Source organism: Misgurnus anguillicaudatus, chromosome 21 (genome assembly GCF_027580225.2).
Source record: "Misgurnus anguillicaudatus chromosome 21, ASM2758022v2, whole genome shotgun sequence".
In the NCBI taxonomy this organism is placed as follows: domain Eukaryota; kingdom Metazoa; phylum Chordata; class Actinopteri; order Cypriniformes; family Cobitidae; genus Misgurnus; species Misgurnus anguillicaudatus.
The window spans coordinates 53019466-53036391 of record NC_073357.2 but is presented as its reverse complement, the minus strand read 5'-3'; the positions used below and the strand labels follow the sequence as shown (position 1 = coordinate 53036391).

General features: G+C 38.0%; 1 protein-coding gene across 2 annotated transcripts in view; it reads right to left on the bottom strand.

Annotated features, from left to right (window-relative positions):
• zfhx3b (zinc finger homeobox 3b) overlaps positions 1-16926 on the bottom strand; it is a 275668-nt gene that overhangs the window by 241413 nt on the left and 17329 nt on the right. The window contains exon 1 of one of the 2 annotated variants that reach the window (XM_055213077.2): positions 2950-3205. The exons of the other annotated variant lie outside the window; for it this stretch is intronic. The gene's annotated coding sequence lies outside the window, so the exon portion shown is untranslated. Of the gene's footprint in view, positions 1-2949; positions 3206-16926 lie in introns of those variants that run through there. 2 annotated transcript variants of the gene reach the window in all.

The window sequence follows — 16926 nt, the reverse complement described above, 5'->3', positions numbered from 1 at the left end:
ATATTTATGGTACAATATTGTGTTCCTGTAGCTCACCTGATACAGCATTACATTAGCAGCCCAAAAAGTCGAGGGTTTAATTCCCAGAGAACACACATACTGACATGGTGATAAAAAAATGTAGGGTTTGAATGCACTATAAGTCGCTTCTGGTAAATGCATAAATGTAAATATAAGCCTAATGCACTAAATATAATTGTATAAAATTTTGGTATAAATACATGAAATTTCCCGGTGTGAGTCACAAATTCTGAAACTATTCCTTATAGGACAAGCTTTGCTGTCACGATGGTCACATGAACGACCATGACCAACCACAGACACAAACACTTTGTGTACAGACATAAGTGATGTGACGCACGTTTAGTACACACAGACACAAACAGCTACAGTTCAACATGGCCGGCATAGAAGCCATAGTGAAATGCACACATGTAGTGCGTTCCTGTCGTCTTCCAGACGATAAGACGGCTAGAGGCCTGCATGCACTTCTCGTCCATACATATATATAAATGGCTGCCTCTGTTAAGCCTCAAAAACTGTCATTAATCCTGGATTTGAGGTACAGAGCCAAATTTTGGTCAAAATATGCCACATTCACCAGCATGCCGATCTCCAAACGCTGCCTTATAAATTGCTAAATGTTACAGTCCTCCTCAAATTTAAATTCATCGGCGAGAATAAAACCATTATCTCTGGAATGAAAATATATCAACATCAGGCTAAACATTGTGGCTAATGCATCAATATAATGTATTCAAATAGCTTCAAATTTAAATGGTATATAAATGATCATTTTTGTATAATATCTCCATAATAAATACAAAAGCCTAAAATGACGTTTGAATGAAGTACTTGTTAAATTTATGAAATGTGTGATGTCAGATGTGGTATGTTTGTAAGTGTCCACAGAGACTCTCTTTCTCTCTCTTTCTCTCTCTCTCTTTCTCCCGTTCACCTTCTCGTCTGACACAAGGAGGCCAAGCTCAGATCCCAGCCGCTGATACCACCACCCAGCCAAACATACACAGAGTATCGGACCACCAAACATTCACCTGTCTGCTTAAATCATGCCATCAGGGCACACTCTGGTAAGATGTATGAGGATTGACAAAATATACACACCTGACCCAATCACATGTAATGAAACAAACATACGCACATCTTATGATAAAAACAAAACATTAATAGCACACGCAGATCTATTTGTGCAGGGCATTAGGAGCTCACATACTGTGTGTAATGTATGATGATTCTGATAAATGTGCCTGTAGTGTAAAAACCTCAAGAAGTGTAAAAATCACCAGATGAAGACACATGCACACAGTCAATTGGATGAAAAAACATCTAAGCTTGCCAGCAGTACATTACGCTACACACAAATACACGCTGTGAAATTCAACATCATGCAAACCTCTTGCTGGTAAAACTGAGCTTTATAGTGTATATGTGTGTGTGTGAATACATTACACTTGTCCTCAGTATCTTTATACAGGGTCTGGTGGAAAGCAGACACAGCACAGCACACCATGTGGTTTGGAAGTAGAATGATTTCCTTTTTACCTTTTACACATTTGGCTGTTTGCAATTTTAAATAAATAAGATCAAATTCAATTCTGATCTATATTGTTTCTTCCAATCACAGTTAGCATATAATTGTGTATGTACATTTATGTGAGGGTGTATCTCAATGCAATATGTTTTCTGAGGGTTTGTGTGAGCGTTGAGTCCTCCAGCCAGACCGGGTCACGCTTATTTCTCCATCACCGCTCAAATGGGCTCCCGCGCTGGAATAAATCACTGTCGCCACCGAAATGCAGCGACAGCCATGATAGATGGCTGAAATGTGCGTGTTGATGTCTTTAGTGTTGCCGACAATTTTGTAATCTCGCCCTTTCCTGTTTCTCTGCAGCATTGCGTGTGGGGCATAAGACATTTGAATTTTGACACGAACCCCGAGTCCTTACAGCATGTAGATCAGCGTGACACAACAATGCTGAGTTTAATCCCTGCTGTGGTAAAAAGTCTGATATACACTAGTACATCCAGTATAAAATTACTAATGCAAATAATACTAATAAAGGTAACGCAAATTTATGAATAATGAATATAGTATATTTAAATAATCGCCTTTAATTACAAAACTCAATTATTTTTAATTTTAAAGTACTTTGAGATTAGTTTTAGTTAGATTTTCGGTAAATTTAGTTTTAGGTTCAGTCTAAATCCAATAATGTTTACAGAAAATCTATAAAATTGTTGTTCAGAGAAACTTTACACTACACCATCCAAAACCGCCGGTCCAATAACGTTTTCATTTTTACGATGACGTTGCGCTGCAGGACTTTAGGTGACATTGGGCAGAGCTTTAAAGTGTGTGAGTTTGGGTCAAGAGTGTGGTGACCCCGGCACGATGAGTCGTGACACCGGGCGGTGTGTGTACGAAGGCACGATCGCCATTACTCCAGCGAAACGGTGACAAAGCAACTTATCCTGTTTTCCTGAACACCCCCCAAAACATAAACACCATTTTTTTATCTGGCCTCCCTGGCCGGTGAGCCAGCCCCCTCGCTTTCTAAATATAGACCGTGACACCCCCATATCACACACATAAACACACCCATTTCCCATTCAATCGGGGCACATATTTTCGGCCGAATTCGCTCGAAACACAAAACGCACCTGTAAACTCGCTTATGCCGGTGATGGCAGTCGGCCTGCTTCTGAAACCACAGCCCCCCAACAAGCCAACACTTGCACCTGGCAAGATCAAACAAGCGTGCACTCCCCACAAACTCTCTTACAATCAATACTTTCAGCCAACACCACACAGCAGTCCCAGCTACGGCACACACACACACACACACACACATACACACACACAGAAAGAGAGAGAGAGAGAGAGCGAGAGAGAGCATCACTCCAAAGAGCAGTAAGCAGAGTACTGACCTTTCCTTGCCTCTTTCCTTTCTTTCTTGCCCTCCTTGACGTCCATTCCACACTTGTATACAGGCTGCTGGTGCTGGGGATACTGTAGTTTATTAAAACGACATTGTGTGAGCGAGAGAGAGTGAGTGAGTAATCTCGCTCGACCTGACTAGAGCGAGAGCATTAGTGTGATTTCACACCCAGGCTGCAGCCCTGCCTACTGTCCTGATGGGGTTCCTGAATGTGCTGCTTATTTAGAAAGCCGGCGCGCTGTACCTGGGCTTGCTGCTTAAAGCAAGAGCCAACATCTAGAGTGCATAATACCCCCACTCTCCCTCTCCCTCTCTCTCTCTCTCTCTCCCTTCTCTCTCTCTCTCGCACACACACACAAACACTAGTACGCTCTCCTACTCGTTGGCTGGCTGGAGAAGCAGACGCTGGCTCAGGCACACATTTAACCACACGCGTGGTTCTCGGTAATCTCCGTACCTCCGGCAGGGCTGGGAACCGGCGTGTGAATACGCGCACATGCACGCATGCACAGTTGCGTCCCGGTTTCTTTTCTCTAGAAGTGTTTAGAAGACAATTTCGACAAGGGATTGCTCGCAATCTACTCGGATGATCCACATGGATGAGTTATAATATGCTTTCCACTCTTCTGGCTTTCTCTCTCTCTGTTTTCCTGTCTTTCTCTTTCTGATGTTAGTTGTTGTATAGCCTATTATCGAGCCGCCACATGTTTCTGTTCTCTTTTGGATGTGGTCCCTCAGCCACACATGGGACGTTGGGGTTCGGGGGGGTGAACTGAATTGTGACTCAGGCTGAATGTGTATTAGTCAAATTTATTATTTATTGCCAAGCTGCATTCAGGTTTTCTCATCTGCACGTGGGTAGATAGAAATGGGGGATGGATTATTATGGTTGGGGTTGCGGGGGTTTGTTTGACGGGGGGTCAAGGGTTTTATTGAGGGCTGGGGGGGTTTAGCCGGTGGTCATATTTGGTGCACGGGCCTAGAGGGAGGTGAAAAGAATATATAAGATATTAATTTAATATATTTATTTATTCAGCGGGTGCACATGCCTTATCAGGTCCGTGTCTCTTAATGACATCACTGGCAGCTTCTCCGAGCTGTCCAGAATCACCCTGCCTCTCATTTTTCTTCAAAATGACTTCAATTCATTGTGTGTGTGGCTGCGTGTGTGGGTCTGTTTATGTGAGTGCTACTGCCCATATCTAAAATTGAGAATAATGCTATCCAATTGGTCCACACTTTCATGTAAGATAGCTGTAGATCAAATAGCTTTCTGTATAAAATGACTACAGAAAATAAATAAATAAATAGAAATTTTCAACGCTATCTCATGGCAATTCGTACGTATTTTATGAGGTGGGGAATTCGTATTAATTGGTACGACGGCATTTGTGCATTTTCGTACGATTTGGTTTTGCCCCGTAACGTTGGGATTAGGTGTTTTGTATTTTTATATTTTTTTTAAGATTCACTTCGTACAAATTTAAACAAAGTAGCCAACTCGTAAAATATGTAGAAATTCTTGTGAGATTAGACTGAAATTTTAGAAATATAAAATAAATAAAATTGCACTTTTGTAGAGTGGATTTCAGTACACTTTTTGTTAACTCATTAACAGGAATTATTGTCTAAATTTATCAACACTGTAGTGTTAGAGCAAAAATTTTTGCATTTCATATGTGACCCTCTCTGTGAAAACCCAGTTTTTTATGATTTACATAATCTACATAAAATCATCCTAAATAATGTTGATAACCTCTTTAATATTGACTACGGTCATGTCAAAGTTTGAAATCAATGTGAAATTAAACTTTGATGCTCCTAATCGCATCATTATGAGACTATTTGGTTGTTAAGTGATGACGTAAGGAATACTGTTTCCGGGTCCAAATCTCCACTCATTTCAATAGAAGATATTATTTAAATAGCCGATTATGAGCACTATTTATTCATATCACAAATTTAAGTGAAAATTTTATAAACTCACAGTGTACTCTGCAGTCTCCAGGCTCACGTTATCCGCTTGTTAAGTCATGACGTAAGAAATACCGTTTTCAGCTCCAAGCCACCACATTTAAATCGGCATTTATAAGCACTATTTATTCCTAGCACACATTTAAGCAAAACATTTTTAAACTCACGTGTAAACTGCAGGCTCCAAGAATCAAAGACAGCAATTTACTAATAATTCAAAAAAAAATCCATGTCCATAAATCCATGTCTGGTCATCTCGGATTTTATTATAAAGATAAAAATTAGGATCGGGTGTTTTGGGAAATTTTTCATTATGATACGAGTGTATTATAGCCGTATTTTTGTTATTTCTCTATCACATCTGTGAGCGTTTGGACCCGGAAGTTTTTATTTAACCTTTATTTTACCAGGTAGGCATGTTAAGTGACGCATGACTTAACAACCGGATAGCCTGGATTTCAAAGACAGGGTCACATATTATTACCAACATTAAATGTGAACAAATAAAGGTAAGCGAATATGTTACAAAAGTGCAGGCAATATTTTGGCATCTGTTTACAAATATAAAAATAAAGGATATCCCGCACACTATTAACTTGCAAAATATACAAAAAATGTATTGCGACGTTTCAATCACAAGATCTTCCTCAGGCATATAAACATGATTATAGTTTCAAGAAGTTTAAAAAAAATGCATAGACCAATCTATATTTTGCATTATACTTATTTATTCTAATTATTCATACAATATTTACTGTTTTTGATGTTTTTCTATTGTCATTATAGATTTTTTCTGATTTGTGTATGATATGGAGGTTGTTGATGTGATGAGAAAAATTTGTATACAAATGTGATTGGTCATTGAAGGTCCGATACTGTGATTAGTCGGTGACTATTGTCTCATGTGATTGGTCTATGCATTTTTTTTAAACTTTGTGAAACTATAATCATGTTTGAATGACTAAGGAAGATCTTGTGATCGAAACGTCACAATAAATATTTTGTATATTTTGTTAATAGTGTGCGGGATATCCTTTATTTTTATATATGTTTGGACTTCATTGTCTCTCTATCCAACGCACCGGAACTAACAGGTGTGCGACATTGTTCTTCTAATGGCATCTGTTTACACAAAAAATGTATCAAAAACTAAAAAAGCATTGTCTGTGCGTGTATATCTCCATATATAAACTGTTTAGCGACTTATACCAGACTGAGAAACTGGGCAAATCTCAAAGTTTGTCCCTCAGCTTGCTCTCGAGTAAACCTCTTACTAAACCTTTGACGCCAAACTTAGACACAACCACAAGCCCTGCAATACTTAGACATCAGACCCACAATCAGCATAGACATGACAACGCATATCATTTTTAAAATCATAAAGCATGGATTCTTGCCTTTCCCCATCTGAATGTCTTATTCTTATGAAGTTCAGAAATCCATTGTCAGAAGATGAGGGTGCAGAGGAAATAGGTCATTTTAGCACAACCATTAAGCTTTAAAGCAGAACAGGTACTATTACAACTTAATCATTTTAATACATTTATAATCATCCAAATTTTCATCAGTTTAAAAGCTATGCTTAAAAGAAGTTCATTTCCCTTACAAAGCCATTTAAGTGAGAAAGAAAGACAGACAGGAACGAACGAGCGAAAGATTTTTAAGAACAAGGTGCAAAAAGAGGAGAAAAAAGATGGAGTGGGTGAGAGAGGAGGGATGTATGTGAAAACCTCAATGGTCCTGTCATCTTCAGCATTTTACAAGCCCACTGAGATATGGATTGAGTAAAATTAACACGAAGGACAATTAATATTAATAAGGGTGTCTCTGTTGGCAGAGACTTTTAAATGGGTTAAGTACAAGTGCCCGCGCTGATGGGGAGGGGGGGACCTGTTAACGCTCATTCTCAATTAGTCTCCTCTGAGGAGAGCTCATCTGGCACACCCTCACCAAACCCTCCCCATGCAAAATTACCTGCTTCAAACCTCAACCAGTCCAACACTGCACTCGCATAAAGCCGGCAAAACACTTAACATGACAGAACTCCTGTCAGGAGCCTCTCTGTGTCTGCCTGGGTCTCTCCACCTCTCTCTCTCTCTCTTTTGGTCTCTGTTCTTTCCTGCTGTTTTTGAACTTTCAATCCTCCTGAACAGCATTATGATTATACATTATTAATATTTTTGAATTATTACTCATTTTCTTCCTTAAAATGGAGTGCTTTAATTCACATTTGAAGTACTCATCAAGGCCAGCTAACGAAATGAATGTGGACGGATACATTATATTTGCAAAAATGCAAAGAGCACATAAAATATATATGGAAATAATAAAATATTAAGTGTTAATTTTTAAGAAAGATAATTTGCTCAGGCAAAAATCACCTTTTCATTAATCCCACCTTAATGTTTTTTTATATACTTTTTAACTTTTCAAGCTTTCAAAGAGTATATAAAGATATTCCATTGTCTATTAAAAACTTTTATTGTGTATTATCTATGTAAGCAAATAAGCCAAGTAAAAAAAAAAATCAGTGTCTTTGCACAAGATAACAAAATATCAATTAAGTGTCATTCATTTTAATCATGTCATTAAGAATATGTGAATAGTTTCTGTGTGAATTTCTGATAAGCTTCCTTCCTTAAAAATAACATTCAGTTTAAGTTAAATTAATTGCAAAAGTTAACAGAAAATGAAGTTAGTGATGAGAAGACCATACTGATAAATGTTTAACTTTGGAAAACTTTGGAAAAAAAATCTATCAAATGCAAAAGTAAATAATCAAGCATCATTTGAATTTGGTTTGGTATTTTGTTGCATTCTCATACAAAAAAGTATGGAAATGTTAGAATACACTGTAAAAAAATCTGTAGAAATTACAGAATTACTGGGTATGGCAACTAGCTGCCAGTAACTTACCGTAGATTTTACATTTATGTTATTTACTGGCAACATTTTGTTCAAAGTTAACATGAACATGAAACATTTTTAGACTTTATCTTCTACAGTAAGTTACTGGCAACCAGCTGCAAAATTACAGCAATTTTTTTACAGTGTAGTCTTTAATGAATTAACAGTATTCATAGAAACAGATTTTAGTGTATATAGATGAACATTACTTTAGGATCTTTAGAAACCTTGTATGTTGAGCTTTGCAACATTTCTGGAAAAACTCAGTTTCCCATAACCACCATTTGCTTGTGTTCAGTAGTGTAGTGTCCATTCACAACATTGAAAGTCACACTGCTGGTTGATGTAGGCAGTTCGTGTGTGTGTGTGTGTGTGTGTGTGTGTGTGTGCGTGTGTGTGTGTGTGTGTGTGTGTGTGTGTGTGTGTGTGTGTGTGTGTGTGTGTGTGTGTGTGTGTGTCTGGTGTGCTTCACTGCGACCACTTTAGGACAGTAGGGCTATGGGTCAGAGGCTGAAGTATTTACTGACATGAATACAAAGAGAGAACGAAAGAAAGAGGGAGAAATGTAAAGCTATTGACATCACAGATATCTTTACAGTATACAATTTTGCAGTTCTTTGCCATTGTTACAATTTAAGTGGTTCACTTACATAATTATTAATAAGCCTACCCAATTAGCAAATCCGCTATATAAGTCAATGCAACCTCTGAAAAAAGACAAACAAATTATTTCTTTCATATCTCAGTCTTGTAAAAAGCAATGAGATTGAATGGAGAGAAGAAAATTTAAATATTTAAGACTCTTGCTTGTCAGATTTAAAAAAGTTTTACTAATATAAAACATTTCTATACTTAAACTCATGTAAATTGACATGTGCTTCCTCCGGAGTTTTAAAAGACATCTCAACAATGTCAGTCAGATTTGCTAAAGACATACTAAAGCATCAAAAATTCAAGTCAAGTCGCTTAATGTCATTTCAACGATATAGCAGTGCAGTACATAGTGAAATGACACAACGTTTCTCCAGGACCACGGTGCTACATACAGACACTGAACTACATAATAAAACAACAGAGAGCTGAGGACTAAAAAAAGTCAATTTTAACCTAGCAACATAAAGTGCATGTGTGCAACCTACTGCAAACTGTGCCAGACAAGAGACAATACAATGCATAAAATAAAATAAATAAATTCAGTATGGAAATAAATAAATAATTCTTCTAAATATTACAATTTTATTTATTTGTATTTGTATTTAAGTTACATTTAAATTTAGGTATCTCTTGAGCTACGAAAATGCAACCACTGAGAAATAAAATTTTCATTCTCTTTAAAAAATGTAATTTGACAGAAATGAGTCGGATTTCCCAGCACTATTTTACATGCACAGACCAGATGAGAGCCCAATGGCTTACTGAAGGCTTTTCCATTATCTGCCATGATGAACTTGAGGTCTGCTCTCAAACCCAGGGGTGTGTCTGTCTAATCCTGACACCCCCCTGCAGCCCCTCGCTCCCCCTCTCCACACACTCTCCAGCTGACGCCCGCCCCGATGACCAGCACATCACCACACCACTGAATAAAACACCCCGTAATGAGACAGGCCACAAAATGGCTCCTCTACCAGCCGACGCTGGAGCTGATGATGCTGGATGAGAGAGAGGGGGGGGGCAAAAGATGGAGAATAGCAAAAAGGTCACCTCTCAGCTTTTAATACTTCCTCTTTTCAATCATTTCCCCTCTTCTTTCTTTTCCATCTGTTTTCCCTGTGAATTTCCTTTTCACACCTTTCATTTTCCTCAGCGGTCATTTCCCTTTTCCTTCTTCCTCCATTCCGCATGAGAATACATATTATTGAGGAGACAAAGGAAGGGAATGCTGAGAAGAGACATGTGGCTCTGTCTGAGGGATGAGAAAATTACGGCACTGAAATCCAGTCTTCACAGAGGATAATAAAAAAAAGGGTGGGGTTGAAAAAAATGTCTGCATTCCCATTTCTACTGCGTTTGAGATACGAAAGAGAGGACAATCTGTGTTCTGTCTCTATTTTTTGCCCCCTCCTGCTTCAGGAAGATATTAAATCCCCTAAGAGAAGCAGGGTCCAGACCAACCCATCCATTCAGACTCACTTATGCCATTTTTCTGCATTTGTTGCAGGCCATGTTATGCACACAATCCTCCAAATGCATCTCGACCGCTTGATTTTGATTTCCGTAATAGCAAACTTCAGCTTAAAGAATATAAATGCATCGGGAGAGGTGATTGGAAGACGGGTCGGGCTCCAGGGACACGTAGCCCCGAAAAATCTCTACATCATTCTATCTGGAAGATGAACGGCGCGCTTCGGACTTCATTGGCTTTGGTTTCGGACCAGCGCCCTGTGCGAGACCTCCAGTGTCCCCAGCGGGAAAGGTGATGGTGGACGGAGCTTTGCTTGGTTAGGTGCTGCAAATGAAGTGGGATGCACTGACCCCTGCTCTCTACATTGCTTACATGCACATTCATACTGCCACTGACCCAATAAAGATTCAAACAAACAAACAAACACATTGTTTGGTGCTAAAAATGTATATGCACGCCCCAAAAGGATACACGACAAATTTAGAGTGATCAACTCTAAGAGGGACGCTATTATCTGTGTGATACGAGTTGAGCACAATTTAGGGCATTTAAGTCATTAGCTGCTGTTTTCCACAGCAATTCACACACTTCAGGCTTTTATGTCTGGGTCACAGGTTCAAGAGTTCATTACGACATGCATGAACACATTTGCGCACGCACACACACACACACACACACACACATGAACAACAGCAATACTCCAGTTTCATTTTTAGGCTTGCCATCCATGACCACACGCAACATTGTAAACTACTTGGATCTCAAGCTTGACAAATTAATTTCAAGTTTATCAAAATCACACAAGAATTTGCTTCTCAAACATTCTTGAAAGATATGAGGAAAAAAAACTAATTTTTTTACTTCACTAAATAATGACCTCATGACCTCATATCCAAGAGAAATAAATGCATGCAATCATGCAAATAATGTGACTATGCACGGATTAGGCAATTATTCTTACAATACAGTAAATTAAAAGTATTTGTATAATATTTGTATAATAAACGTGTAATAGATGAGAATAGACAGGTGCTTATCTGATTTTAAGCTTAGTGCATTTGAATACGACTTCCAATAAATACATTTTATACAAAAATGTACAAGAAAATGTTTTATCTTTTATAACCAAGTCACATAATTATTATACTGTATGTGTTGCAATATGAGCTGTGACAATTCATGCATTCACATTAGTCAATATGCACCTTCAAATTCGGTTCTGTTATTATCCACCCACCCTGGTGTCAATCAAAAACCAAAAACTATTTTGCACTATTAAAAACATCAGAAATGCATGACGATCATTGCCTTTATATCAAAATGTATTTAAGATCATCATGTCTAAACATTTGATTGTTAATGTCTAGCAAGAAAAACAGAAATGGTAAAAAGTGTTCAGGTCTCCGGTTTTGTCCTGTACAGTCCTCCATCAAACCGTGCATTTTGCACACTTTAAATACACATCGCATGCTACTCTAGACAGGAAGAGACACAGCGAGCAAAACACAGAATATAGGTGTCTATTATTACAGTCCAAAAACATGTCGAAACCGCACAACTGAGAAGTATCACACTGCGGTGATAACCTCTTATTTCCGCGGAGGCACGTCTGGACCTGAGAAGGTGCTGACATGTGTTGAAGAGGCCAGATGACCATTGACCTGTGCGGCCAGGGGTCGAGCCGTGCCACCGTTCAATCCCAAAGGTCCGTGCTGCAGACGGAAAGCCCTCTCCCCTGATAATGACCCCTGTCTGTATGATGGAGGTGGACGGGTATCGGCAGGCCCACTGACCACCATCGACGAGGAGCCTACAAGTGGCGAGTCTGTTAATAACAGGTGACCCATTAGCCTTCTAGCCCCTCGAAAACAAGTGACCGAGCGTGTCTGGACAAGACAGAGAGGCTGTAAATATGCTTGAAGTCGCACAAATGAGCGTGGCGGTAGGAGAGATATCAAGCGTGGCTTACAGAAATACAGCCACGGCGCACACACTTACACCGAGCCTTTGTGTCTGGTCCTTTGTAACTTAAAAGATACTTCCTATAAATTCTAACCAATGGCCCTCCTCTAAGATTACATGCAACTTAATCCACCCTCACACACTAATTTGTTTTTCTTCTTGTGCTTTTTTCCCTCAGCTGGGTGTAACTGAGCCCTTGAATATATACAAATTTAATAGAGAAAATAGAATCATTATCAAATTCGAATCAATACAAATCTAGCCCCAGCGCCCTTAAAAGGTAGCAATGTTGAAATACAACACTCTCCACACCCCCACCCCGCTCCTTCCTCGTACATCAGACAAACATGTCAGATGTGGACATTCAGACAGGTGCATTACAACTAATCAAGCTCGCACAAAAAAAGGCATTTGTTAATGTACACGAGTGCTACTTTGATCAGTGGTAAAATTTCAAAGCCAATGCAATGATCCATAGGACGCAGCCAATTACCTTGAAGCAACTGTACAGTATTAGGAAAGCAATATAGTGCTTTTTCTCTTTTGGGGAGTTGAATATGAACCCTTTATTCTTGAATGCTTCTCTCAGCCGCCTAATTTTCGTTGATTTACTGAAAAACGTCCTGGGTAAACAATTGTTGACATCTGCAAATATAGACAGAGTACTCACAGCCCGCAATTTTGAGTACAGTGTGTCATGTGGGTGATTGATGCGTTCAGACACAAAAGACAGCATATTGCTCGAGCACTTTTTTGATGTTAACAATCTTTTTATGTGACAAAATGACAACATTTATACACGGGTGTATTACAAGATGGGAAGCAATTTGCATTATCCTTTGAGTACATTTTTGGGGGGGGGAATGTTTGTTGCATTTGTTATGCTTAATGCAACAATATTGTTTATTTTTCATTTATTAGCAACTTTTATCTCTTTTGTCTTCTAAAGATATTTTAACCCTTTATTAATTGTATGACCAAAAATCTAGTAAAATTACTAAATATTAAACTGTTATCTGGTATTACATTCTGAATCAGGATTGTGAACATGTTTTCTAATACAGCAGTAAGCTTTTATCAGTTTAAACTCATTTTGTGATATGATTTGTTCAGTGATATTTTGCTTCTGCGTGTCTTTAGATTGTTTACTGTAATAAAAATGTATAATTAAGCCAACAATAAATAAAATAAGTAAACATAAATTCCCTTTGGTTTTCATGTTGCATTGCACTGATTTTGAAGTACAAAAATGTAATTACAGTTGCCACATAACGTGTTAAAATAACTTGTTTCAAACAAAGTCTGAATTCTAAATCAAATTGATCTGCAAAAATTTATAATTAAGAAATGAACATTTTGAGCATATATTTAAATAGAAAACTAACAATTAAACACAAACTGTGTGATTTAATGTAAATTGTAATATAAATTGTAAAAGGAATTACATAATTCCCTTTTATTGTTCATTTTTTTTATTTTAAAACACTACGTTCATGATTTATTAAGTGATTTAATAATTTAAACATTTATTTTAATAACAAATATTAAAATCATTTCACTAAATGTTTAAGTTTTAAAAAGACATTTCAATTATATTTGATTCTCCTTTATGAAAATTATTCAAATGAATTTTTAATTATATATCCAATGACAATATAAATGTTTAGAATACAATCTTAGTGGCGGTTTCCCGGACAGGGATTAGACTACACTGTAAAAAATACTTTGCTGCCTTGAAATTTTTTGTTGAATCAACTCGGATTTACAAGTCATTTCAACTTACTATTATTTATCTTGACTAGAGATGAGTTGTTATAACTTATAATATTACGTTGACTTAAGTTGTGACAACTCATCTCTGTTGACATGACTTGTAAATCTGAGTTGATTCAACGAAAAATTTTAAGGCAGCAAAGTTTTTTTACAGTGTAGTCCTAGACTAAAATAAATTTAAGAGCTGTCCAAACTAAAAAACAACTTGCACTGACATATCTTAAAATACATCAGTGTCTTTTGTTTTGCCTCAAAATGCAAGTAATGTTTGTAGTAAAGCATGTTTGTTAAAACTAGTTATATTTCCTAATTAAACTAAGGCCTAGTCCTGGCTTAAGTTAATTCTTGTCCGGGAAACCAACGCTTTAGGTATCATGATTAAAGCAAATTCATAAAATGTGAATATTTCTTAAACTATCCACAAGAAAAATCTTTGACTATTTCTACAAAAATATTTTTAAATTTAACTACGATTTCACTTTCAAACGTCAGAGATCTCAAATATCCTCTCTGTTTTGGCCATGCAGTGTGTCTGGACAGAACATGTGTGCAATAGCCTTGACCTTCCTATGACAATGCTTGGCTGAAAGCTGGGGGTCAGAGGTCAAGTCTAGCCGGGGCAGGGGACACCACTCACCCATACAAATGCACAGAAACATCTGCTGTGCACTCTCACTGATCTTCTTGCTCACACACAAACAAACAGATGTCCCTTTTTCAATCTATGCGGGATTCTCAAAGTCAAGTGCACATTTTAAAGCGATGCTAATAATACTAGAATAATACGAGATATGAGAGATAAAATACAGATTAAATCATTGTGAGAATGATACAATCTTACTTAGAATCATGTCTTGATAAAATGTGTAAATATAACTGTGCATTAATAAAACTACAGAAAGATCTTACATTTGAGCAAAACAGAAAACAAATATAAGCGTTCTTACAAATAATATTTGAGCACAATCTAAATTGCATTAGGCTTATCAAAAACACAAGCTTGTGTAGTGTGTGCTCAGAGACGTTGTAACACACAGTATTAGCATGAAAGAGTTGATCTGAAAGTGAGATTTCCGTGGCTTCCTAGATATCCTGGTCTGAGACTTCCTAGACATCTCTATCTCATTCAGTATTGTAAGATTGGGCTTGTGTGTGTGTGTGTGGTTTCGTGTGCTGCACAGCTTTACTTACTGTGAAAGGCAAGTCTGTTGACATATAGATGTCTGCATATAATGTGTATGTCTTTACAAACAACAGTTTGGATTTGTCTTGGTTTGAAGTTAGTCACAATAATAAGTTAAGAGAAATATGAACTTGAGGCATACAGTGAGTGTGTTATTTACATTACATTTTACATGCATTTGGCACTTAAAAATGTGGGTTATTTTTCAAAAAGGGACAAACCCAGCCACTGGGTTTTATAAACTCAGAATATGTTTATTTTTACAAAACAATACAACATTTTTGGGGTTGAAAAACACAGCATAGGTTAAATTAAATTACAACCCAATGGCTTGTGATCATCCTCAAAACAACAAGGCCATTACAGCCAGTTTGGGGCAGTGTATCTGTTTGTCCAAACAATGGTAGTTGGAAGTATTAAAAAAAAATAAACGTTCAAAAACAATAATTATTTCAACATTTCTTTATAAACAAGAAGTTGCACAATTTACATCCAAAATCTATTCATTATTATTTGTTTAATATTAAAAATGTATATAATTCGGTCACATTAGGTTTCAAGATTTTTCACAGAAAGAAAACTGAGCTCTTACCCATCTGTGGCATTGTAGACCTGACTTTTATTTAGGCAAACACATTCAGGCCTAACATTACATCCTAAAGGAACCTGAACATAATGTCAATATCAAGTCAATAGCACTAGACGTCCTGCATATATTCTTTCTTTATATCTCTCTTTCTCGCTCTTTTTCTCCCTTCTCCTCTCTCATTTCATTCCCCACATGCATTTAACATTTCCTTCTGCCTAATGTACTGGTGATGTGGGTCCGATGTGGGCCTGCTGGGGGCAGGACTGCATAGGTGTGTGTGCCCATAAATGTCATCAATCTCCCAGCATGCTCCATCCCTGTCGTCTGAAAGACATTTAAGCCAGCTCCACGTACCATTAAAGAAGTCCCCTCCACTGCCCGACCACATTTCACACTGGAAATAATACTTTACTTGAGTGATGGGCCGACTGTTTCGAAGGCAGCCAGGAGTATGTAGATTTTGCGCATTCACTTAGGAAGTGTAAAAGCGTTGCGTACATTTATTTTTACAAATTAATATGCAAGCTAAACATTTGACTGTGTTGACTTCCATGAGTAAAATGCAAAAAAAAATCGACTTTCTTTTACCTAAACCGATGAAATCCCGCGTGTGATGGAGTCGTGCACAGTGGCTTCACTTTGGAGTTTGTAATAGACAGAGTCATTCTAATTCCCCTTCAATTCTCACCTAAAAGACTGAGCTGCCCTTCCAAAGCTTAATTATATACTCCCCAATCACTGTTTAAGTGTAACCTTCTCTCTGTTCCTCCAGGAGAGGGGTACAAATAAAGAACATCGCTCCTGAGGTAAATTCATATATCACCCAGCGCCCAAACAGAAGCTCGAGGGTGGTGGGGGGACGCAATGGATTTATTATGTATATGGGAAGGAGGCATATGGTTTAAAGAGCAAGCTGCTTGGTCAGCAGTGTGCAAACTAGTAATGCGGGCGGATAGAGAACACGTGGGATTATGGATCTCTCCTTGCATGTAACCGAGCGCTGGTCTATTGAGCAGAATTGAATTATTTTAGTTTCTCCACAACCAAAACCAGCCTGCTTCATATCTCCCCCTCTTCTCCAGAGAATACGATCCCTTCGCTCAACACAATAAGAAAAGTATGGAAAATTAACTCAGACGTGTGTGATTTAGAAACTTTGGATGGTTATACTGAAGGGCGAGGGTGACAGTAAATTGCTGCAGAGGAAAAATTCACTGCATTATCTATAAATCTTGCAGCCATTTTAAAGAAACATCAGATGCAGTATTTGTCCTGCGACGGACAAAGGAGGAACGCAAGGCGTGCGGGGTGTAATTTGGCATGCAGTCTGAGGACGAAGGGAAGATATTAAGGCACAGGACACCATTGCTAGCTCACTGCCGTGTCTCTCCTGCACACTAGTGTCACGTGACGGTGCAGGCTCGGCAGACCAGCGAGTGGCCGCCATTTTGTGTTT